The sequence below is a fragment of the Populus alba genome, chromosome 19 (genome assembly GCF_005239225.2).
Source record: "Populus alba chromosome 19, ASM523922v2, whole genome shotgun sequence".
NCBI lineage: Eukaryota > Viridiplantae > Streptophyta > Magnoliopsida > Malpighiales > Salicaceae > Populus > Populus alba.
Window position 1 is genome coordinate 11,592,089 of NC_133302.1, and position 26,977 is coordinate 11,619,065.

Genomic DNA, 26,977 nt, shown 5'->3' on the forward strand with positions numbered 1-26,977 from the left:
CAAATTTCATCTAGGTAGGTCACCCATCATAATGAGACCATCTTTCTTTTTTGGGTAGGTCACCCATCATAACAAGACCATCATCTTTTCCATTTGGGTAGGTCACCCATCATAATGAGACCATCAATTTTGCATCTGGGTAGGTCACCCATCATAATGAGACCATCATCATTTTTTCTCCGAGTAGGTCACCCGTCATAGTGAGACCATCAATTTTCAGTTGGGTAGGTCACCCATCACAATGAGACCATCATTTTTCACTTGGGTAGGTCACTCGTTGTAACAACCCCGATTTTCGCGATACATTGGAAATTTTCAGGTAAATTTTTTTTTTTTATATACCGGTTCCACCAAATTTCTACTAAAATTTCGGCAGAGTCTCCTCTATAATAGGAGGTCCCAAGTTATCGACAAAACCATATTACACTTCCAATTTTAATTCACATCCTGATCCAATCATCCTGGATCTCAACCCAACTCAACATCATCAACACAGCACATGTTATTTAATAACGTCATATAATGTAATTCAAGTTAAAGATTCGATTTCCAACTCTAAACATGCATGGTTAAATAGGTACTTAAAGTTACAAACATTAAATTAAAGTCATACATTCAAATTTACAAATTAATATTACATTTCAAGTTTTAGGATATAAGACTCTTAATTTACAAATAATTACATGGTCAAAAGCAAAAGGTAACTAAACCAATATCATTCTGGACGCAACCTTGATAGACCTGAAAATACAAATTAACGTGTACACATAAATATAAAAAGGTAGTAACAAACAATAACAATGATAGGTAATAATCTTCACTTTTGAGACATAAAATTAGGTATAAACCTCTTTTACAACATGCATTTTCAATCTATTACCAATATCCATCTAATATCCTTTCCCATTTGTTGAGAATAATTTCATCTTGGAAATCTCAACACAACTTAATGATTTTCGAACACCATCTCCTTATAAATCAATCCTCTCTTTATACCAAGACATTTCTCTCTTGATATCATTAGCTTATCTCATTCCTTTGGAATAACTAATTACTATTTTCCCTTTTATTTTCTAGAAAGTAATCGCCGACACTAATAAATGTCATTAGTACATTAGTCTTTTAATATTGGGATAGACTAATCACTTACATTCACATACCGATATTAACACAACCGATTAGTATCATTAACTATTCTTTTCTGGAGTATCAAATCTTATTCATATCTGATTTACCATCAAAGTTGTCGATGTCAAGAACCCTTGACACTGTCAGCCTCCTTACCTGGAGTAGCTAATCACACCAGAAATGGTTGCCGATACCAATGTAACCCATTGATATCATTAACTATTCTCGACCCAGAATAGTTAATAAACCTATCTTTTTCACTGAACTAGGAGTAACCATGTCGATGTTAGTAATCTTTACTAACATCATTTGTCACCCAATTGCTCGGGATCGACTAATCAATTTAAGAAATGCCGGCACCAATGAAACCTCATTGATACCATTAGCAATCCAAACCCGAATTGCTAATCAATGTTGTCTGAAATGCCGATACCAATGAAACCTCATTGATACCATTAGCTATCCAAACCCGGATAGCTAATCAATGTCACCCTAAATGTCGGTACCAATGAAACCTTATTGATACCATTAGCTATCCAAACCCGGATAGCTAATCAATGTCACCCTAATTGCCGGTACCAATGAAACCTCATTGATACCATTAGCTATCCAAACCCGGATAGCTAATCAATGTCACTTGAAATTTCCATTCGTATCAATCCCCCTTTTTTTCTTTTCTTCTTCTTCTTTTTGTTTTGTTCTTTTTTTCTTTTAACATCATATGCATTATAATAATTGTTGCTAAGCATCATTCCCACACAAACTTAGTTATCAACACTACGACCATAATGACATAATTAATTCGATACATAACAACACACGCAAGTCACTCCTATTCGTTCAAACATTATCCTAACCAATAGAGGTATACTGTTGCACATAAGGTACTCTTACTCATTTCAATATCATCGAAGCAATAAAACAATAAATTCTAAAATTTACCAATAAGTTTACTCAACTTAAAAAGACAAGGTGCGATACACGTGCTGCCTTCATATAAATTATTTAAACACAACGCATCATCAGTATACATATATAAATCGAGCATCAATAATTTAATCATAATATACCATTAATTTATCACCCTAAAGTCGGTACACTTCATTTTTGTTATTATACATCTAACTCAGCAGTCAATACAGTAGTGCCACTAACTCTATTCAAACCAGCTAGTCCACTATATTTTCCTTGACATAAACATTCACAATTACACAAGCACAAGTACATTTATAGAAAATATCATTTATTTAACTCTAACAAGTATTGTAAAAACAAAAGTTTGAGGTGTAAGACACCTACCTCATGCTTTAACTCGCGCAAAAGTCCCATGCTACTGAACAGATTCTACAATCTCTCATGTATCATTAAAGATACATATCAAATGTGGCTCCACCATAATTGAAAATTCCATTCTAAAATTCATTTAAATTTAGAATCGCATGACACATGCATTCGCATATTTATTTATTTATTTCCTTTCTTTTCATGACTTGTTTTTCCAGGCTGAATATCTTTAAACATGACCTAACAATCTTAATTTATTTTATTTTATTTTATTTTTGTCTACACAATCCATCATGCACAGACTTAGTAACATCACACCCTTGCATTTATTCATACCATTGAAACTAATTCATTTTCCTTATCAAACCAACTCTTGGCCGAATGACCTTATTTTTTATTTATTTATTTTCATGATGAGTTTTTCAATTCTTTTTCATAAGTCCACTTTACTTCATCTTAAGTAAATTTAACAACATATTTTCATCATAATTCCATGTACGCCTTAATTTAACCTTTTCCTCCCCTTTTATTATCCATTTGGACAACGTTAAAATTCCATAAAATGAAATTTTCCTCACATTAATCTATTATTTCAAACATAACACAATTCATTTGGCATTCAACAAACCACAATCCCATAAAAATCCCCATAACATTAGGTCAAATAAACTCAAGTTCAAGATTTCCATTTTTGGTTGGATTCCATATTATGATGAGAATTTGTATCTTTTTAAAATTCTTCCAATGACACTCTACCTAATTTTCTTTATACAAATATATGCATCCATACCTAATTTTCATAGAAAATAAATCAAAGTCTTATCTCCTTATTTCTTCTTCATTTGGCCGAATGCCTTTATTCATGATGAGGGATGATTCCCTTTTTAATTATTCCAGATAAACGTTTACCAATTCATTTCATATCTATTCTAACCTCATTCAACTCAAATTCCATAGCAATTAAAACAATTAAGCTCATCCTCTCATTTATATGTGTAGGCTGAATCTTTGCATTAAATAGAGGATAAAGTTTTCTTCAAGTTTTCTTTCAATTACCACTAGACCCAATCCTTTTTAATGCCTAAAAACATATATCCATTAAATCAACAAACTCAATGTCCCTTCATCCAAATTTCAAAACTTCCCTAACACATTTTACAACACAATTAATCTATAACAACACTAATAACAAGAACACATTTTACCATTACATCTTACATAAACTTTACACCCACACAATTCTAATTTCATCAAAACATGTAATTAAATCAAGCTTCCTAAATGTTTTACTAAGACTAGCAATAGATTCAAATAGCAACAACTCATCCACCTTTGATTATTTCCTTGAACCCAACGGTCAGAATATATATCATTGTGTTGTGTACAATATATCTCAAAATCCGAATAATCCAACGGTTGGATCTCCACAGATCTGAATAAAACCGAACTAACCTGAAAATGGACGAGCTACTGTTCAACACCAACCAAACCTTGCCAGAGAGTGGGTTTCCGATCTCCACCGACCAGAATGAAGGCCACCTCTAGGCGCACCACATATCCAAAAATAGGCACGATCCAACAGTGGAAGAGAGAGAAATCGGCCGGCGACCAAAACTGCCCTGCAGGTATATTCCCTTTTGTTTTCCAGGACCCTTCCGATGATGATTGCTGCTCAATGGATTATGTTCCTTCAAATCCCTCCGGTCAGTTAATAGAGGAGTGTGAGAAGAAAAATATATCCAAAAATCAACATGATCCAACGGTGGATTCCATAGATATGGCCACCGAAGCATTATGGGTTCATCCAAATCTGCACCTCTCTCTAACCGAATTCTCTATTGTCTCTCACCCCTTTTCGTTTTTCTTTCTCTTTTTTTTTTTTTCTTATTTAATCTGGTGGCCTTTTGCTGTTTTTAAAGGCACCATTGTTTTCCTAATTACATTTATGTCCCTCATTTATGTATTTATATATTATTTCTTTTCTCTCTCTTTTTTTTTTTTTCATGGAAACCATCCAGATTGTTTCTGTTTAAATCGTTAGTCTTTACCAAACTCCTATTGGGATAATATCTTTCACCAATGTAGGAAAACATATTAATAGACTTCATGCAAAATTTCATCCCAATCTGACGATTGGCTTGAGAGCTCTGCTTTCTAATGTAAAATTGGTCAGTTTATGACTTTTCATCAACTATCCAAATTTTCTTGTTCAATCTTCACATAAAATAATATCAATTATCCTTCTAAACTTTTAAGGTCATTTTATTATTTTGGAATATATTCATTTTGTCATTTCTCTCATTATTTTATTCATCAAAACACGTTACCAGTTTCTCTATCTTTATGAATTCTAAAACAAAATTCATTTTATGGAGGTCATCCCCTCCATTATATATCACTTTCAGTCTTACGTTTACATGGCAGGTTATACATCCGCATATTTAAATCATAAATTTTCTAGGGTTTCACACCCGTCATAATAAGACCATCATAAATTTTTTCATCTGGGTAGGTCACCCATCATAATGAGACCATCATCTTCCATTTGGGTAGGTCACCCATAATAATGAGACCAATTCACATGTTGATCATCTCTTCTATTTGGGTAGGTCACCCATCATAATGAGACCATCATCTTCCATTTGGGCAGGTCACCCATTATAATGAGACCACATTTCATCTTCCATTTGGGCAGGTCACCCATTATAATGAGACCACATTTCATCTTCCATTTGGGTAGGTCACCCATAACAATGAGACCAGTTCATATTTTATTACATTTTTCATTTGGGTAGGTCGCCCATAACAATGAGACCAATTCACATTTTGATCATCATTCCATTTAGGTAGGTCACCCGTCATAATGAGACCATTATTTTTTTCCATTTGGGTAGGTCACCCATCATAATGAGACCATCATCTTCCATTTGGGTAGGTCACCCATAATAATGAGACCAATTCACATGTTGATCATCTCTTCTATTTGGGTAGGTCACCCATCATAATGAGATCATCATCTTCCATTTGGGCAGGTCACCCATTATAATGAGACCACATTTCATCTTCCATTTGGGTAGGTCACCCATTATAATGAGACCACATTTCATCTTCCATTTGGGTAGGTCACCCATAACAATGAGACCAGTTCATATTTTATTACATCTTTCATTTGGGTAGGTCGCCCATAACAATGAGACCAATTCACATTTTGATCATCATTCCATTTAGGTAGGTCACCCGTCATAATGAGACCATTATTTTTTTCCATTTGGGTAGGTCACCCATCATAATGAGACCATCACTTTTTCTGGGTAGGTCACCCATTACAATGAGACCACACACACATCTTTGTATCGGTTCTAGTTAAAGGAGATCGCCAGATGGGATCTCAGGTTAACCCAACCACACACAGAATTTAGCTTCGGTTAAAGGGAATCGCCAGATGGGATTTCAGGTTAACCAAGCTACACACCGATTTTGGTTAAAGGAGATCGCCAGATGGGATCTCAGGTTAACCCAATCAAAAGGGCAGGTCGCCCGTGAAAATAGACCAATGTGAGTATGTGTGGGCAGGTCGCCCGTGAAAACAGACCACTATGAGTGTGTGGGCAAGTCGCCCGTGAAAATAAACCATGTGAGTATATGTGGGCAGGTCGCCCCTGAAAATAGACCACAATGAGTATGTGTGGGCAGGTCGTCCGTGAAAACAGACCCCAATGAGTATGTGTGGGCAGGTCGCCAGTGAAAATAGACCAACGTGAGTACGTGTGGGTAGGTCGCCCATGAAAATAGACCACAATGAGCATGTGTGGGCAGGTCGCCCGTGAAAATAGACCAGCGTGCGTAAGTGTGGGCAGATCGCCCCTGAAAATAGACTAGTGTGAGTGTGTGTGGGCAGGTCGCCCATGAAAATAGACCAATTTTCTTCAAAATGGGTAGGTCACCCAAGATAATGAGACCGTTTTCTTTTGAAAAGCAAAGTCCTTGAGTGAATCACTCAATAAACCAAGAAGATCTTTTGTTTTCTTTACAAGCTTATTATGCAAAACATTGAGGAATTTTGGCTTCGTAAGCATTGTAAAGAGAGGGCATCTGTTGCTACCCAATTTTTGACTCATATTTTTGATAAATTTTTAGAAAAATCAAAAATAGAAAAAAAAACAAAGAAAAACCCAAAAAATGTATTTTTGATGTATTTGCATTGTTTTTAGCATTTTCAACGTCATTTCAAAATAATTTAAATTTTCAAAGGTTTTGAACGTGTTCAACTTTTAACGCGTTAATTTTACAATCATTGATTTTTCTTGTTGAGTCGATGTTGATATTGCTCGCTTTAAAAAATACCAAAAAAAATAAGAAAAATCAAAATTTACAAAAAAAGAAAAGAAAAGAAAAGTTGGGGGACTAGTTTGAAGACCTAGCAACAATTCTCCTATAAATACTAAGCTACAGTAATAACCTAAAAAGGGGGGCAGAAAAATTTGGGGGAAAAAATTTTACACGGGGTGAAAAAGAAAGAAAACCTTAAAAAACCTAAATCACCCCTATCTCCCACCAGGCAGCCGCCGGCACCCCGGGGCCTCTGATTTTTCAACTTTCAAGACAGCCCTCGGCCAAAGAGAAACCAGAAACCGGTCACCCAGCTCTTCCCTCTCCCTGCACAAAAGAAAACTAAAGCTTTCCCCTTCCCTTGGCTTTGGGAAAACAAAACCGGAGAGAATCACACGAAGCCACACAGCAGCCGCTGCACCTTTTCCTGAGCCAAAAAAACTTGGCCAGCCGCTCACCCTCCTTGCCCCAAAGAAGGAGAATCAGTCGCCCCTCCCATCTCCTATTGGTCTCTCCATCTTCTTGGCAGAGGAAAGAACCAACCGGACCGGCCTCCACCGAAACCCTTTAGCAACTGGCCCGCCTCCGACTCAAACTCGTGTAGCAGATCTGGACCAAGATTTTTGTGTGTGTGTGTGTTTGTATTTTTATTTATGTTATTGAATTATAAAAATAAAAAAAGGACAAAAAGAATTATTTGTTTAATTTGAATATGGTTAAATATCTAAGGACAAATAAAATTATGTTATATTTTCCATGAAAGTGTAAGAACATGTTTCTACACATATTCTGGGATTTAATAACTGATTTATTAACACCTTAAGAATTTGATTAATATTTTAAATTTTCAAATTGCATTAAACGCAAAGCAACTTACCTCGGGTAGGGTGTGCTATGGGTGCTAATACCTTCCCTAGCCACAACTAATCCTTTACCCACGAATCTCTAGCAACGACCAGTAAATCCGGGTTTCCTAGTAACCCTCAATAAATACTAGGTGGCGACTCCCAAGACTCTAAATCAGGCAAAGACAACGAAAAAAAAGCCGAATCGTCGCGCGGGTGACGTGCTACAATGAGGATACCCTACAAAGTCTACCACTTAATGTACGTGACCAAACTCTCATGCACTCCCCAACAACGACGCCAAAAACTTGACACAACTAAAAGCTTGATGTCTTCTCCCAAGTGCAGGAGTGTCGAAGTAATAAATAACCTAGCAAGACTGGGGTCGAACCACAGGGAGGTTAACTATATAAATTATAAATAACAACAACAACAACAACAACAACAATACTAATACTAATACTAATAATAACAATAATAGTAATAATAGTAGTAGTAGTAGTAATGATATTAATAATAGTAATAGTAATAATAAAGAGAGCTTTGAGATGTGAGATTGATGTAAGGATTAAACAATAATAAAAACAAATGTCAAGGTTAGAGGATCCACTAATGGTACTTCAAACAAGTATAGTATAAACTCTTATTACTCAATTGGAAACCATACATAAAGGAGGTTCCAATCAGATTATAAATTGTTAACATAATTACATTAGTTATCTTATTTGAATAATGCTAATACTTGTAAATGTTGTCAGGCACTCATGATTATAACTTATGTTAAAAACAAATCAAGTTCCTTTCATAGCACAGGTGTAGGTTATACCATACGGTTGGGCTATGAAAGTGCCACGCATTTGTTGTACCAAGGGTTATTCAACACAAATCTAGATTAACCATTTAACAAGCAAGGTATTAAGAGTGAGCAAGATAATAAATATAAAACATGTTAGTATCAAGCATTAAAGTCCATGTTGAGTTTATACTATACTTATTCTTACACCATTAGTGTACCCTTTTCACCTTGACATAATTAACTTAGCTAAACATAATGAAAGAAAGAAACATAAATGAACTAGATAAGAACATAAATGAGAAAGAAGTTAACTAAGTAAAGAAAATGAAAGGAAATGAAATGCATAAACTTGATATTAATGAAAGCAAAACATAAGCAATACAAAGAGAGAAAGCAAGAGCATGATCTTGATCTAGAAACCAAGATGCCTCAATACATGGTAAAAGCCTCCTTTTATAGGCTAAAATTTGGAACTATTGATTTGTTGACTAATTGATGAGTGGGTGGCAACATCTTGACTTGGTGACAATCCTTACCTTCTTGTCTGAACAAGATGTCATTGTTAACATCATAATTTGCACAGAATCCTCATGAAAGTTCTAGGAAATTGTCTTAGCTTTCCAACAAAAAAAAAAAGATGAGGTCATTTGGACTTCTAGAACTCGAGATATGGGCTGAACACTGAATAATATCTGGGCTGCAGGACAGATTCAGATTTCTTTGTTGTTCCTACAATTTGGACTTCAAAACTGCTTTTTTAAATCCTGGGCTCCCAAGAAAGTTATAGGCCTATGTCTTACCTTTCCATCCATATAAAGTGGACCTAAATCCGAGATCTAGAGCTCTAGATATGATCCAATTACCGAGCAATGTTCCAGTTTGGACTGCACCAGCATCTCTTTTCTAAGTTTAACCATCTCTTTGTCCTTTCACTTTCAATACTTAAACTCATCAATCAATCCTTTCATTTATGTGATAGGCCTGCATTTAAGATGAGCATTTACCATAAATTAAGGTATCTTATAGTATCAAACTTGTTATTATAAAACATGCTTTAGTTAAGGAGTTATTGATACTTCAAGTGCAAAATGATGATATAAAACCTTGATAAACATGCACTTTTAAGTGTTAATCAATAAACAAGTTAAATGTTGATAACTTGGGACCTTCCGGTATAGGGGAAACTCTGTCAAAATTTTGGTAGACTTTAATATGAACACCATGAATACACGCACACACACACACACTTTGTTTTTCGGTTGACATCAAATTGTTGTTTTATCCCGGAACAGAGGATGTTACATTTTGGTATTAGAGCTCAAGTTGCTATTCTAGGGACATGAATAATTATATAATTTTGAAATGTGTTTCAAGATGGTGAGAACAAGGCAAGGAGCCAGGACTGATCCATCCCCAGTTCAGGGAAGTGATTAGAGTTTTCATATAGAAAGTGATCCAGACTAGGATCCCTTGGCAGACACCTACTCTCATATACCTTCAACATTAGTGTACTATGAAAGGGGCGAGTTAGTGAGACTTTGAGATGACTCGTTGTCCCATCAGGTAGATGTATCAATGCCCGATGTATCAGATAGGCAGGGGGAGATAATATACCTCCACCGGTGGCACCGATAGCTAAGTCAAACCCTTTTTCAAATCCTACTTTTATGAAACATATAGTGAGAGCTATAGCAGCAGGAATGGCAGCGGGAGCCTCCGGTACAGCTCCTAGATCAGGGGGAGTAGTCACCATAATGCAGTAGGTGAAAGGTATGAGAGAGATGGGTTGTATGACTTACCGTGGCAAAGAGGACGCTAAGGTTACTGGGCATTGGTTGAGGAAAGTGGAAAGAGTTATAAATCAGATGCAGGTGCCAGAGGAGCTACGAGTGGATTGTGTGACTCAGCTATTGATTGAAAGTGTCCACTCTTGGTGGGAGACCATTAGAGAGAGGAGATCAAGTGAGGTATTGAGATGGAGGGACTTTCGTGAAGAGTTTGAGGAGAGGTACTATTCTTGGGAGCATAGGAGGGAGAAAGAACATGAGTTTTTGGATTTGATGCAGGGAGATTTGATAGTTCTGGAGTATGAGAAAAGATTTCAGGACTTAGTAGCTTTTTCCTCCACTTACCTTCCCACAAAGTGCTACAGGGTGGATAGGTTCTACGATGGACTGAGGCAGGAACTGAGGATGATATTGATAGCCACGCAATTTCAATATGTGCGGGAATTGGTACGAGCTGCTCAAGGTATGGAGAGGGTAATAAAGGATACCTCGAAGCCAATGGTTGAGCTGAGTTGGGCAACTGGAGCTAAGAGAAGAGATTTTAAGGTTTTTTACTAGGAGGCCTCCTCTCTCAAAAAAAAGGAAGAGCGGGCAATCATCAGAACAATTCCAAAGGAAAGGTGGGAGTTTCACCCAAGGAGGTAGCTCAAGAGGATATAGACAGGTCAGTGGAAAAGGATATTGGGGAGGACAGGCTAGACAGGGAGTCAAAACTATTGGAGGGTCTACAGAGTAGAAAGGACCAATATATCCATTCTGTTAGAGGTGTGAGCAGCGACACCCTAGAGATTGCTTTGCGATCCTGGGGAGATGTTATGTTTATAGAGGAGAGGGGCATTGATGGAGAGAGTTCCCGCATGTAGGCAGAGGCTGTTACTATTATAGGGACATGAGTCATAGGAAGAAGGATTGTCCTTGTAGAACTACTAAGGGAGCTCATGGTCAGAGGAATGAGGTTCAAAGCCATTAGTGATCAATTATAGTCGATCATCCTATTAGGCCTACCCAATCAGGGACGAGTGCTACTCGTGGGAGGCCCATAAATCAGGAGGGGAGGTCCTCACTCAGTGTCGAGTATATCATATGACCTATGAGGATGTGAGAGCTATACTGATGTGGTGGCAGGTACTTTATAGTTAGATACAATGCAAGTGTATGCTTTAATTGATCTTGGAGCTAGTCAATCATTTGTATCTTATAGAATTGTGAATAACTTGCATGAGTCATCTAGTAAATTGTAGTAGTGACAGTTAGTACACCTCTAGGAGAGAATATACATATTAATGATATTTATAGAGGGATGAAACTATATATTAGAGGGTTAAAATTGAGGGTGGATCTTATGTCGTTAGAGCTATATAATTTTGACTTGATTATGAGCATGGATTGGCTAAGTAAACATAAGGCACAAGTGGATTGTTTCACCAAGAAGGAGACAATCCAAGGAATAGGTGATAAAAAAGTAGTGTTTCAAGGGGAAAGAAAAGTAATTCCAAGTTGTGTAATCTTAGTCTTGGTGGCTAGAAAGTTACTAAAGAAGGGATGTTGTACTTGGTTAGCCCATGTAAGAGAGATGGAAAAGGGTAGCATAGATTTGGCTAGTATTCCTGTTGTGAGAGAGTTTCAAGATGTATTCCTATAAAAGTTGCATGGGTTACCTCTAGTTAGAGAAATTGAAGTTTCCATATAAACCATTATAGGAATTTCTCCTATAACCCAGTCTCCTTATAGGATGGCCCCTATAGAATTGGCTAAACTGAAGTCCAACTTCAAGAATTGATAGATAAAGGCTTCATCCAGCCTAGTAACTAGCCTTGGGGAGCTCTGGTATTGTTTGTAAAGAAGAAGGATGGCACAGTTCGTTTGTGCATTGATTATCATTAATTGAATAAAGTGACGGTAAAGAATAAGTAATCACTCCCACAAATAGATTATTTGTTTGATCAGTTGAGGGGATCTAAGGTGTTCTTTAAGATAGATTTGAGATCTGGATACCACCAGTTGATAATCAAGGAAAAAGACATACTTGAGAAATCAAGAGAGAAACACTAAAATTTCAAGAACTCATCCAAGATTAAGAGTTTATAGATGGGATAAACACTTGAGAGCAAAGCATTACCAAGAAATTAAACAAGAAGAAAAGAAAGGAGGGAGTTGAAAATCTTCAACTAGTTGAAGATCAAAATCTTAATTTGTACCGGGTAAGGTGTTCTAAATATGATCTTAAAAAAATTCATTTTAAATTCGATAACCTTGATATTAAATCATAGGTTAGGGTTCTTAGACAAAAGTTGGGGAAAAGGTGCTTATTATTGAGATTAAGTTAATTCATGTATGTGGTATGTAGTTTATGAAAGTATTGTGTGAAGGGGAGGGGGAGACAAATCTAAACAGACTTGTCTCCTAACTTTCGATGAGATTTCAGATAGGAGGATGAGGGAATTAAGATCATGTTCCTCATAAAAATTGTAGATTTGAATGTTAGCTAACCAAGGAAACTGGTCTTGCTCAATTTAGAGATGTAAAACTCCAGTTAAGGGTTACCAACTGAGACCGAGTCATAACTGATTATATAGGGCAGTAGGACTAATTAGTTAATGAGCAATTTTGACTATCTTGGAGGCAAAACTGGGTTCTCCTCCCTCAGATAACTTGTAGCCTTGTGTCTTAGCTTTCTAACGAGATCAATCTCACTTAAAATAGAGTTTTAGAACTTTAGATATAGTTAAAAATCTGATGAGTGTTCAGACAGTAATAGTTGAAAATTGGATAGTAACAATTAAAAATTAGACAGTAACAATTCAATGTCTAGACAATAACGGTTGGAACAATTGAAAATTGGACAGTAACAGTTCAATATCTAGACAGTAACGGTTGGAACAGTTGAAAATCGAACAGTAACGGTTGGAACAGTTGAAAATTAGATAGTAACAGTTGAAACTTGGACAATAACAATTCAATGTCTAGACAGTAACAATACACTTTCACGTGAATACTATATATAAGAATATAAAAGAATTGAGTCATACGAACACTTGCACATTGAGATACTAACTCTGAAAATATACATGATATATGTATGTATGTTATTATGAGGAAATGAACATGTATACAAAGTAACATATGAGTAATGGATGACTATGGATTCTCTATAATATCGTCTTGAAGGAGCAACCAGGATTGGATCTTCTGTTTGGGGAGGTCGTGAGACAGGCGAAGCATGTGCGTGATTTTCCTCCTATTTGCAATTATACAATTTAAAATTCTTCTGGTGAATGCAATTACAATAAATGGTGTGTCCAATGTAAATACAGTCTAGCATAAATACAAGATTAGCTTCGGCTAATGGCGTCCGTGATAGGATTGCTAGGAGATGATTTACAAGATAAGTTTTGGCTAATGGCATCCGTGATAGGATTTCTGAGACATGAATGGCATGCATGATAGGATTGTTGGGAGATGATTTACAGGATTAGCTTTGGCTAATGGCATCCGTGATAGGATTGCCGGGATATGAATTATGAGATTAGCTTCGGCTAACGACATCTGGCTAATGACATCCGTGATAGGATTGCCGCGAGATGAATTACAGGTTTAGCTTCAACTAATGGCATTCGTGATAGGATTGCCGAGAAATGAATTACAAGATTAAACTTTACAATGTCACCCAGATCATGCAAGTAAATAAGAGTATTCAAATTAAGAATATACAAATGAGTGTTAATTGGGTTTAAAAGATTTACAAGCAAAAAATAAGTTCTATATTAGAATTCTTATGGATTCGATAAAAAGTTAATACTTCATTCATATTCATTATATGAGCATATAAATATTCTTTATCAACATAATGGTATGTTTATTTATGTAACAGGTCCATCAAATATCCAGGGAGATCATTAGTTTAGGACTCTACTTGTGAAGCTTATGTAAATATTTAACTTAAACAAAAAAGAATTAACACGTTTATGTAGTATACTTTTGTGTAAACCTTGATGTATTTATAAAAGTTCAGCTTAGCATGTAGTATTTTAGTTATCTTGTAATTAACCCTTTTGAAATATTTAAGAACACTTACTATGTTGTAAATGCTTTCTTCGCATGTTAATATTCCTTTTCTTTTAAATTTTATGATATGATGTTTGGACTATTTTCATATTGAACTTACTCGTTAAATATATATATTGTGTGGATTGTATAAGGTGTGGAATTATGAGGTTTGATATAAGGTCCGGAATTATGGGATCTTATGATGATGGCTTGATTGAGTAAATTGATAGTAGTCAATAACTTGGGATGTCCTAAATGTAAACAAAACTCTGTCGAACTTTTGATAAAAAAAAAAAAAAAAACAATTACCCTCAAAGAGAGAGGATATGTTGGGATCTTTTAACATTGATCGAGTCGTATAGTTGGGTTGTTACAGGTTACCAATTCATCTATTCTATATAATCGTTGGTCAAGTCTCTCTATCACTACTTTAATCACTAACTAACTTATCTCTCCCAAGTATTGTATCCACCTCATGCATATAATTTGCATTTAATTATTCTTTACTTAAATATTTTACATTTCCAAGACATATCAATAATGGTTCAACTATCACCATTCTATCGTATCTTTATTCATTCATTTAACATCAGACACACATTGTATTTTAATCCTTCCTTCCTTGAGAGATGTGTGTGTGGGTGTGTATAAAATCATTTTCTCAAAATATAACAATGATCCCTCACAACATAAATCAATTTATGATGAAATTTACACACTAATTTCATCATCATTTCATATAATTTCCAATACATAACTTCAACTCAAAATGTAAACTGTAACATCTCCCACCTTTTTCCCAACATAAAGGGGTACGACACTTTTGGCCATACAATGCTTCAAAAGGAGCCATTCCTATGGTGGCCTGATAACTATTGCTATACATGAATTCCACCAGAGGCAAGTATTCTTTATAGCTACCCCCTGAAGTTTAGTATACATGTCATCAACAAATCCTCTAAAGTCTAAATGGTCCTTTGAGTCTGCTCGTCTGTCTGTGAATGGAATGTAGTGCTCAACTTCAATTCCATCCCTACAACATTTTAAATCCTTGGCCATAATCTAGATGTGAACATTGGGTCACATTCACACATAATAGATACCGGTACCCCATGCAACCTTACAACCTCTTTAACATACAATTTGATCAATTTCTCTACTAGGTCAGTCATCCTTAGTGGTAGGAGAAGGGCTGACTTAGTTAAATGGTCCACAACCACCCATATTGCATCATCTCCCCCTCCTCTCCATGTTTTTTTTTTTTTTAACCTTTAGGGTTTTACCTTTACACCGTAAAGAACTAGTTTAAATTGTTCCATTATATATTGTCTAGCAGTAACCTTTTATGTAGAATCCCACCATTAAAACTATTACTTATGCATACAATTATATTAGCAAAATTCACCCACCATTCTTACACCATCAGGATGTTGTTATAACCTTTAATCGTGTATCATTAAGTTATCCAACATGACCTTTGTTTGTCCGTAACTGATTTATCAAAACAACAATTTCGTCTCCCCCTTTAAGGCCTTCACTTTAGTTCTCATTCATGGGATTTTAAACTATGTTCACTACCCTTGGTTCTTCAGACTTATATAAATTTTAAATTCATCCACGCTCCCTTTACTTTCATTGTACCATGATTTTCTTAGTTTCATTTATATGAATTATCTTAAACCATTCTCATCACATGACTTCCAGGTGTACTCCATCATCCTCATCGATCATATCACAGGATGTGTATCATCTTGTGCTACACATGCAACATCCATTTCTATGCACAACTTTCATTTATCCCAAACATTATCGGTAAGAATACTATTAGGTATAGTACTTCATGTGCTATTTTGCTGAAAATGGTTCGGCCATCATCATTTTTTTGTAATAAAATGTTCAAAACAAGTACAAAACGAGCATTTCATTACAATTCATGTGCAAAACCCCATTTCACCATTTCCTCCTTTTATTTCCTATTTAACTAGAATTTTCATTTAAGAAAATCATACAAAATCCTTTACATTTTCTTATCAACTTTCTACACATTTACATTGAGTCTACACACATTTTAAACCTTTTCAAAACATGACTTCCAGAATTCTCCATACTATAGATATTCAGCTTCCATATATTTCTACATTTCCTAGCTAATTTCTACAAATTCAAAAGAATCAAGGGAAAGATAACTTTTCCATCGTTTTGGAACCATTTTGAAAAGGATCATGTGCTCCTCCACTTTTTCTTCACTCTCTCATGGGCTCTTTCAATTTGTTACTGGCAATTATGTTCAATATTTTACCAATATAAAATCATACATGTCATCATAGTGTTGGTCACATAACCGTTCAACTTTCAAAACGTGTCCAACCTTTGTTGATTCATCCATCTCCTTAAAGTTCTCCTTATAATCCATCAAAATCATAAGGTTTCATCCCTAGCTCTTATAAGTTAAGGGATCAAGAACCACATAGTCATTGATATCTTTATCTTGATTTGTCTAAACCATACAGGCAACTTAATCTCTCACAAATCTGAAAAGCTTTATTATTATTTTATTACCACCACATAAAGCTTATCAATACAACAATTTTTATTGCATTACCTCCTCCATCTTTTGCATTTCATAATAAACCCATTGAACCTTATCCAGTAACTTTGATACCAATTGTAACGCCCCACACTTTCATATGTGATTATAGTTACTTTCCTATGATTTGGTACATAAAAATATGAGTAATGTTTTTTTCCAGTTCTCATATACAAGTCTACCAAAATTTCAGCAAAATATCCCCTATACTAGAAGGTCCCAAGTTATCGATATATGTCATGTTTACACTTCTAATATCTTACATTTACATCTCATAACTCAATCACGACCCAATTATCCTGGGTCTCAATCCCACAAACATCATCATCAACATCACAACCACAACATATATATCATATGTTAAACAACAAATATCATTATAGGGAAATAAATGAGATAAACACGCATATATGAAGCATGATTATATGGATTTCATAATTAAGTTCATCTATTCAAGTTTAAACATCAATTATACAAATTAAGTTATATAAAAGTTGTAATATTACAACATACAAGGGTATACTCCTTAGAACCTAGACTACAAAAAGTGAACATATGCTAAGATCTACTCCTGTCATGCATGCGATGGTCCTGGAACAAAATACATATTATTGAAAAATTAAATCATAATAATATAGCAACACAAATATCCAACAATTTAAAAAAACAATAATGCGTTCATATTTTATTCACTTCTCCATTCCGGTTTTCATTGGAAACTTTTTCTCCTTCAATTACTAAAAATTGTTTCCTCTTCCATTATCAACCTCCATTCAAGATTTCACTGGTATCATCTTCACCCCATAGGAGTCGATGCAAGGTGATCCCTTTACCTGGGATCTTATATACACTAAATGTATGCTAGCCAATACATGTTGATCCCGTTACCTGGGATCCTAACATACACTAAATGTATGTTACTCGAAACACATATTACACTTCTCATATTTTCTTTGTTAGTGGTTCTCCCATCACTTGGCAATGCACACAAGGGTAGTTCCCTTTAAACACAGACATACATTTAGAATATTACACCAACTTCCATCACTTCACATAATATCCAACATTGCAAATTTACATCTCACATTAATAACATATTAAATTATTGAATTTAACTAAAAAGCTTAGGTGAGGATCACCAACCTGCAATAGAAGCTCTACTTGGGCTCCCCTACTGCTGTTGTTGCACCATGCTTATGGTCCCTCCTACTGACATGATCAAAGAGTTGATGTCTTATCCCAAGTGCAGGAGTGTCGAAGTAATAAATAACTTGACAAGACCGGGGTTGAACCACAAGGAGGTGAACTATATAAATTACAAATAATAAAATGATATTGATGTTAAAGAGAACTTTGAGATGTGATAATGATGAAAAGATTAAACAATGATAAAATAATTGTCAAGGTTAAAAGATCCACTAATGGTATTTCAAACAAGTATAGTATAAACTATTTTTATTACTTGATTGGAAACCACACACAAAGGAGGTTCCACTCCGATTATAAATTGTTAACATGATTAGATTAATTATCTTATTCGAGTAATGCCAATACTTGTAAATATTATCAAGTATTCATGGTGATAACTTTGTTAACAACAAATCAAGTTCCTTTCATAGCACAGGTGTTGGTTAAAGCATATAGTTGGGCTATGAAAGTGCCAAGTATTTGTTGTACCAAGTGTTGTTCAACACAAGTCTAGATTAACCATTTAACAAGCAAGGATTAAGAGTGAGCAATATAATAAATATAAAACATGTTAGTATCAAACATTAAAGTCCATGTTGAGTTTATACTATACTTATTCTTACACCATTAGTGTAACCTTTTCACCTTGACATATTAAACTTAGCTGAACATTATGAATAAGAGAAACATAGATAAACAAAATAAAAACATAATTATATAAGTATAGTAAAGGAAATGAAAAGCATAAACAAGAGATTAAGGAAAATATAACATGGAATAAAACTTAAACATTACAAAATACAAAGAAAGAGAGCAAGAGCAAGATCTTGATCTGAACACCAAGATGCCTACATGTGTGGTAAATACATCCTTTTATAGGCCAAAATTCAGAATTATTGATTTTATGACTAATTGTTGAGTGGGTGGGCCACCTCTTAACTTGATAACAATCCTTATCTTTTTGTATGCAGAAAACGTCATTCCTAACATAAGAATTGGAACAGATAGTCTTCATGAAAGTTCTGGAAAATTGTCTTAGCTTTCCAACAAAACAAGAATGAGGTCATTTTGACTTCTAGAACTCAAGATATAGTTTGAACACTGAACAGTGTGTGGGCTGCAAGACAGATTTGGACTTCTCCGTTGTTGCTACAATGTGAACTTTAAAATGGTCCTTTTGAATCTTGGATTCTTCAAGAAAAATTTAGGCCTATGTCTTAGCTTTCCATCCATATAAACCAGACCTAAATCCAAGTTCTATGGCTCCAGTTATAATCCAATAACCGAATGGTGTTCCAGTTTGGACTAAACTAGCATCTCTTTTCTAAGCTTAGCCCTCTCTTTTTCTTTTCAATTTTAGTAGTTAAACTAATCAATCAATCCTTTGATTTATGTGATAGGCCTGCATTTAAAATTAGCATTTACCATAAATTAAAGGTATTTTATGTTATCAAACTTGTTATTATAAAACATGCTCTAGTTAAGGAGTTATTGACACTTCAAGTGCAAAATGATGATTTAAAACCTTGATAAAAATGCACTTTTAAGTACTAATTACCTGCAAATAATAGGTTTATCTCATAAATTTTCCTCACTCAAGGATATGATTTATAATAACCATATCAACAATCAATAAGTCTTTCTTTCAGTCATTTCTTAATATTTGAATTGTTACTATCTAAACCTCGAACTGTTACTGTCCGACCTCTTCTTAGATTTTTAATTATATCTAGAGTTATAGAACTCCATTTCAAGTGAGATTGATCTCGTTGGAAAGCTAAGGCATGAGGCTAGAAGTTCTGTGAAGGAAGGAGAACCCAGTTCTACCTCTAAAATAGTCAAAATTTCTCATCAATAAACATTGGACTGTTATTGTCCAACTGTTGCTGTCTTGATATTGAATTGTTATTGTCCGACCTCTCCTCTAATTATTAACTATATCTAAAGTCATAGAACTTCATTTCAAGCAAGATTGGTCTCATTGGAAAGCTAAGACACGAGGCTAGAAGTTCTCTAAGGAAGGAGAACCCAATTCTTCCTCTAAGACAGTCAAAATTTCTCATCAACAAACATTGTATTGTTATTGTCCAACTGTTACTGTTCAATATCTCCTCAGATTTTTAACTATATCTAGAGTTACAGAATGCCATTTCAAGTGAAATTAGTCTCATTGGAAAGCTAAGACACGAGGCTACAAGTTCTTTGAAGGAAGGAGAACCTAGTTCTGTCTCTAAGCTAGTCAAAATTGCTCATCAACAAACATTGGATTGTTATTGTCCAACAGTTATTGTCTTGATATTGAATTATTACTGTCCAACCTCTCCTAAGAGTTTTAACTATATCTAGAGTTATAAAATTCAATTTCAAGCAAGATTGGTCTCGTTGGAAAGCTTAGACACGAGGCTACAAGTTCTTTGAAGGAACAAAACCCATTTTTGCCTCTAATATAGTCCAAATCACTCATCAACAAACATTACATACTGCCTTAAAGGGTATGTCATGACCCATCTTAGTTGGTGACCCATAGCTAGAGTTCTATAGCTCCAAATTAAACAAGACCAATTTCCTTAGTTAGCTAACATCCAAAACTATAGTTACTATGAGAAACTTGATCCTAATTCTCTCATCCTCATACTCGAATTGTCACCAAAAGTTAAGAGATGAATTTGTCCAGATTCATCAACCTTTCAATTTACACACAAAATCCACAATTTAACTTTTTCTCTTTTATCTCAACCCCTAGCCATATCACATATCATTTAAAAGTGTCAAAAAATATATTTTTAAGAGCCTATTTATATGATTTACTTTAATTTTCCCTCTTAACATTAAAATAAAACATTCTTATTAATTTTACAAACTTTCCGAACAATATTCTTCTAAACAAAATCCTTGAGAATAGTTTCAATTAACCATAAATAACAAATGAATAATATTCCAAACAATCCATATGGTGAACTTATAATGCATTATTATGAGTATAACATATCCAAATATCAACTTCATCAAATGGTGAAATTTCCAAAAATATGGCTTTAACCGAACCAACCTCAAACTTGCAGACCTATTATGCAAGAAGCACAACTTCTATACTGAGTGTTTGTTTCTAATCTCCATCATTCATAATCCAGACAACATCAAGAAGAACAACATATGCAAATTATAATCTGATCCAATGGTGCTGGAGGAGAAAACAATTAGCGAAGAAGACTGTCCAGAAGTGTATTTTGCCAAAAATGTTCCCCCCATAATATCTCTCAAATGGGGACTGATATAAAAAATCCTTCTAGTGACAATGTACACGATATGGAGGAAAGCAACATATCTAAATATCATTCCGATCTAACGATGGAAGGTGGACTTATAACTATTGGATGTTTTGCTATCAATATGTCTTCTCTCCATCCTCTCTATAAACTCTCTCATGCTCTTGCAAGTCACTCCAAGAAAGAAAATAGAATGATATTTATAGTTCTATCATCTTATTAATTGCACATTTATCCCCACCCCTTTTTATCATTTGTACATAAACTCCCAACCTTCTGTTATTTGAATATTGACCTCTCTTCGTCTTACGTATTTATTTTGTCCTCACAAATGTTTTTCTTTTTAGCAATTTAGTACTATATTCACTTTTCATTTCACTATTTTTATCTAGATTTAGGTTTCTTTAATTTAATTTAACCCATTTTACTATTGGTTAAATTTCTCATATTTTAATAACCTAAAAAAATTATAACTAGGGTTTACACTCAAGGCCGCTGAAATTCGTAGAAAGGAAAACATTATATAGTCCTAATATAAGTAACCTTAATGGACCCATATTAGGTTGCAAATCATTGGGATTTCAGTTAATAGAAGCCTAATGCCTAAAACACTTAATCTGAGCCAAAACAAACCAAATTGAACTTAAGAACCTAAACTAAGATGTTATGGTTCAAATAATGCTTAAAGCAACATAAAAACCAAGTAAAATATTTAGAATAATACAATGAAAAAATCAACCATTAAAAATATCCCTATCTGATTAATGTTTTTGTGTAGTCTGGTCTGACTTGCATAGGAATAATGTGTGGTTTTCATCCCTTTTAAACATCTTTTCATGCTTGGAACATGTTGCCTTGAATGCTTGATCTTCTTCCATGGTTTGGTAGAATTAATGCTCTAAAAAATAAGAAAGAGAGTTGTTGAATTCTTCCTTTTTAAAAGCCTTCCATAATCTCCTTTTAAAGTAAAGAAATCCTGCAAGAGAAATGAAAGAAAACAATAAGGAAAATCCTTTAAATTTGGTCGCCTCTTGTTCTTATTATAAGGATAGGAATCCTTGCTTGTAATAGAAAAATAAATAGGGGAATTTACTTATATATGCTGCCAGCTTTTGGTTTCCATGTTAGATATGTAATTCTTGTCTAATATAGATACATAACAATGCCTTTCTAATTCAGCCTTGTAACCACCCATCATCAACCTACACTTAGCTAGGATTTTTTACAAATCCTTATAGGAAAAAGGACCCTAACACCCTAATTAATCCTAGCCACTTTTGGACTCCATGTAGCCTAAGCCCATGCACATTCGCAATGCTCAAACCCGATCTGATCGAAACCAACTCCTTCATAGTTGCACCGAACCCATCAATGCCAACAAACCTAATTTGGTCAAATATATCCCAAGGTGAAAACCCTACATGTATGAATGAATACAAGCTAAAATCCAAGGAAAAACCTTATTTGATTGTCTAGTCTTCCCCTCAAACTTAAGCTCCCAACTGAATCCTCATCATAAGTAACCCAGGGCCAAATTATAGGCTAAACTGTATCATCCTCCCCTTCTTTTGAAGGATTGAACCTCAAATATAAAACATGAAAATCATCAACTAAAAGCACATCATCATTACAAGGTCAAAACAATTTGTAATCATCAAAACCCTGTGAACAAAGAATATGTTTTGAATAACCCTCTCATTCAAATACAAACTCTCTTTTTCAGCCCTTTTATCCTCTCCAAGTTTCAACTGATCCTCATAAATCTAATTAGGAGATAAAGAAACAATTATAGATTTCCTATCCTTCACAAATGAAAACATGTTCTGAAATCCATCATGCATAGCTTTCCTATCAAGACGAGGTGCAAACACAACATGAATAGAGTTTACAATACAAAAACATTAATTTAAACCAAATCTGGACCCTAGAACAAACAACTTCCAATTTAAAAACTGATATTTAATGAGTTTTCAACTCAAATAAACATAACATAAATTTCAATACAATTACAATAACTTTAGATATGTTGACGCGAAAGAAAAAAGTAACAACCCCTTTCTAATCCGAATCTAGAACCTAAAAAAATTGGTGCCTAACCAAGTTGAGAATTTGTAAGTGGTGTATTTCCACCCTAAATAACCAGAATGTGAAATTTCAGTCAATTTTGAGGTGTTTTGATAGGCTGAAGCGAAATAGATGTAATCAAACTAGACTAACCTAACTATTATTTTTGGTGTGCTATTATTATTTTTACGCTAAGAAGAACAATAATAATGAAAACAAGAAATCACATAGGAAAGAAAACAAATATGATCAAAACTTACCCTTAGGATTCTGACTAGAAAAAAATACAAGGATAAAGACGAAACTGACACTAAGAAAAACAATGAAACGAAAATGCAAGAAATAAAAGATAAAACTTGATTTTAGAGTTTAGCTCTAATACCAACTGATGTGGACCTCTTGATCATGTGGTCATGATACTTCCTTAAGAAAGCTAAAAGTTAGGTTTGAGAACCTTGACCAAGAGTTAACCTATAACTAAGAGCCAGAGGTGTTAGAATTTGTAAATTGACACCACAAGATCAGTTATACCTTGATAAGTTAGGTTCTCTTCTTTGTCACAACACAGAACACATTTGCTTCAAGAAAAACACAATAATATTATTAATCTCAAGGCTATTGAAATTCGCAACAAGGAAAACATTATATAGTCTTAAGATAATTAATCATAATGGACTCATATTGGGTTCCAAGCCATTGGAAAAAGCTAACACAAGCTTAATTTTGAAAACAGATCTAAAACACTTAATTTAAGCCAAAACAAACCCATCTAAACTTTAAAAACTATACCAAAATATTATGATTCAAATAATACTTGAAACAATATAAAAACTAGGTAAAATATGCAGTATAATACAAGAAAATAATCAGCCTCCAAAACCATTCGTAGCTTGATTAATTCCATGTGTGGTTAGGTATGACTTGCATAGGAATAATGTGTGCTTGCATGGGCTTTCACCTAACACATGCCTAATTCCTAAAACAGATCTAAAATAATTAATTTGGGCTAAAACAAACCCATCTTAAATTAAAAATCTAAATTGAATTGTGATTCAAATAATACTTGAAATAATATAAAAACCAGGTAAAATATTCAGAATAATACAAGGAAATAATTAGCCCCCAAAACCATCCTTAGCTTGATTAATTCCTTGTGTGGTCAAGTCTGACTTACTTAGGAACAATGTGTGCTTGCCAAGGATTTTAGACCTTTTTCCATGCTTGAAACATGATGCCTTGAATGCTTGATCTTCTTTCTTTGTTTGGTCAAATTAATGCTCTAAAAAATAGGAAAGAGAGTTGTTGCGTTCTTCCCTTTGAAAAGCCTTCCACAATCTCCCTTTTGAGTAAGGAAATCCTGCAAGAGAAAGGAAAGAAAACAATAAAGAAAGTAATCAAAATTTGGTTGCCTCTTGTTCTACTTGTAAGCAAGGGAATCCTTGCTTATAATGAACAAATGAATGGGGGAATTGACTCTTATATATTGTCGCCCCTTGGTTTCCATGTTATATATGGAATCCTTGTCCAATATAGAGACACAATATTCCCTCTCCAATTTAGCCTTGTAACCGCCTATATTGAACCCAAACTTAGCTAGGATGTTTGACAAATCCTTGTAGGAAAAGAAACCTAACACCCTAATTAATTCTAGCCATTTTTGGACCCCATGTAGCCCAAGCCCATGCACATTCACAAGGCTCAAACTAGATCTGGCCGAAACCAATTCCTCTATAATGGGGTTGAACCAATCAACATCAACAAACCCAATCTGACCACAGGCATTCCAAGGTGTAAACTCAACATGGTTGAATGGAATAAAAGCTAAAACCCAAGGAAAAACCCTACTTGGCTAAATTGTCCCCCCTCAAACCTAAGCTCCCAACCAAATCCCAATCATTAGTAACTCAAGGTCAAACCATAGGCCGAACCATATCAAACCTAGTAGAGTTCAAGAATATAGATAGTCTCATCTAGTCAATTCTTAACATTATCCAACTCACTTAGGGGTTATATTAGTGTCACTATACAATAAACACATCTTAAGTACTTGGCTTGATTATAGATTCATCGATCCATTTAATACATTTAATCTTGCTTGAATCAATCAACCACATTTAATCTTTTCAAAATGTAAGATACATTATTTTCGATCATTTGATTTCTAGTGGTTCTTTCAAGGCCTATTGTATTAATAATGGTGCATCAATATCATTCTTAAATTTTAGCCTCCAATTATATCAATTACGACTTGTCTATAACATTTTTCAATCTCAATAAGTTTATAGCTCATTTATGATATTACATCATCCTTGAATCCACAATACCATTTACCACTTCATAAAAATTTTACACTATTATACATTTTGTATTACCATTAGTCATTCAAAGTAAGATTTACATCTATTTAACTCATTGGCATTTTCTATCAATTCAACCTATAAGTTTTTAGCTAATTCCTTCCATTATTTATGACTTGTTATTCAAGATTAATCATATATCCATCAATCTGGTTTTGATAACAACAATTTACACTTGAACCTGTATAACAAACTCTTTCATTACAATCCATTTGATATGCCATTCCATGTAACACTACATGATTTTATATTTAGTTAAGTCAATAATCTCACATAACCTCTTTAGTGTTTATCTCATCCTTACTTATGAGAGTAAGTTCTCGTACTGACCTTCCTTTAGGTAACTTGTAGCCTCATGTTTTATCTTTCCAACAAGACTAATCTCGCTTGAATCAAAGTTCTATAACTCTAGATAGTGTTAAAAATCTGAGAAGAGGTCAGACAGTAACAGTTCAAAAACAAGACAGTAACAGTTGGACAATAATAGTCCAAATGTTTGTTGATGAGCAATTTTGATTGTCTTATAGGCAGAACTAGGTTCTTCTTCCTTCAGGTAACTTGTAGCCTCATGTCTTAGCTTTCCAACGAGACTAATCTCGCTTGAATCAGAGTTCTATAACTCCAAATATAGTTAAAAATCTGAGGAGAGGTCAGACAGTAACAGTTCAAAAACAAGACAGTAATAGTTGGACAGTAACAGTCCAAATGTTTGTTGATGAGCGATTTTGACTGTCTTAAAGGCCGAACTGGGTTCTCCTTCCTTCAAAGAACTTGTAGCCTCATGTCATAGCTTTCTAGCAAGACTAATCTCGTTTGAATCGGAGTTCTATAACTCCAGATATAGTTAAAAATCTGAGGAGAGGTCAGATAGTAACATTCAAAAACGAGACAGTAACAGTCCAAATGTTTGTTGATGAGCGATTTTGACTATCTTGGAGGCAGAACTGGGTTCTCCTTCCTTTAGGGAATTTGTAGCCTCATGTCTTAGATTTCCAATGAGACCGATCTCACTTGAAACAGAGTTCTATAACTCTAGATATAGTTAAAAATATAAGGAGAGGTCGGACAATAACAGTTCAAAAACAAGACAGTAATAGTTGGACAGTAACAGTCCAAATGTTTGTTGATGAGCGATTTTGACTGTCTTAAAGGCCGAACTGGGTTCTCCTTCCTTCAAAGAACTTGTAGCCTCATGTCATAGCTTTCTAGCAAGACTAATCTCGTTTGAATCGGAGTTCTATAACTCCAGATATAGTTAAAAATCTGAGGAGAGGTCAGATAGTAACATTCAAAAACAAG

General features: G+C 34.5%; 1 long non-coding RNA gene across 1 annotated transcript; it reads right to left on the minus strand.

Annotated features, from left to right (window-relative positions):
* Window positions 1-541: 541 nt before the first annotated feature.
* Window positions 542-4,313, minus strand: LOC140955116 (uncharacterized). Its single transcript, XR_012168850.1, has 2 exons — window positions 2,428-4,313; window positions 542-741 (listed from the first exon to the last, which is right to left on the minus strand). It is a non-coding gene; the product is annotated as an uncharacterized lncRNA (long non-coding RNA).
* Window positions 4,314-26,977: the final 22,664 nt, after the last annotated feature.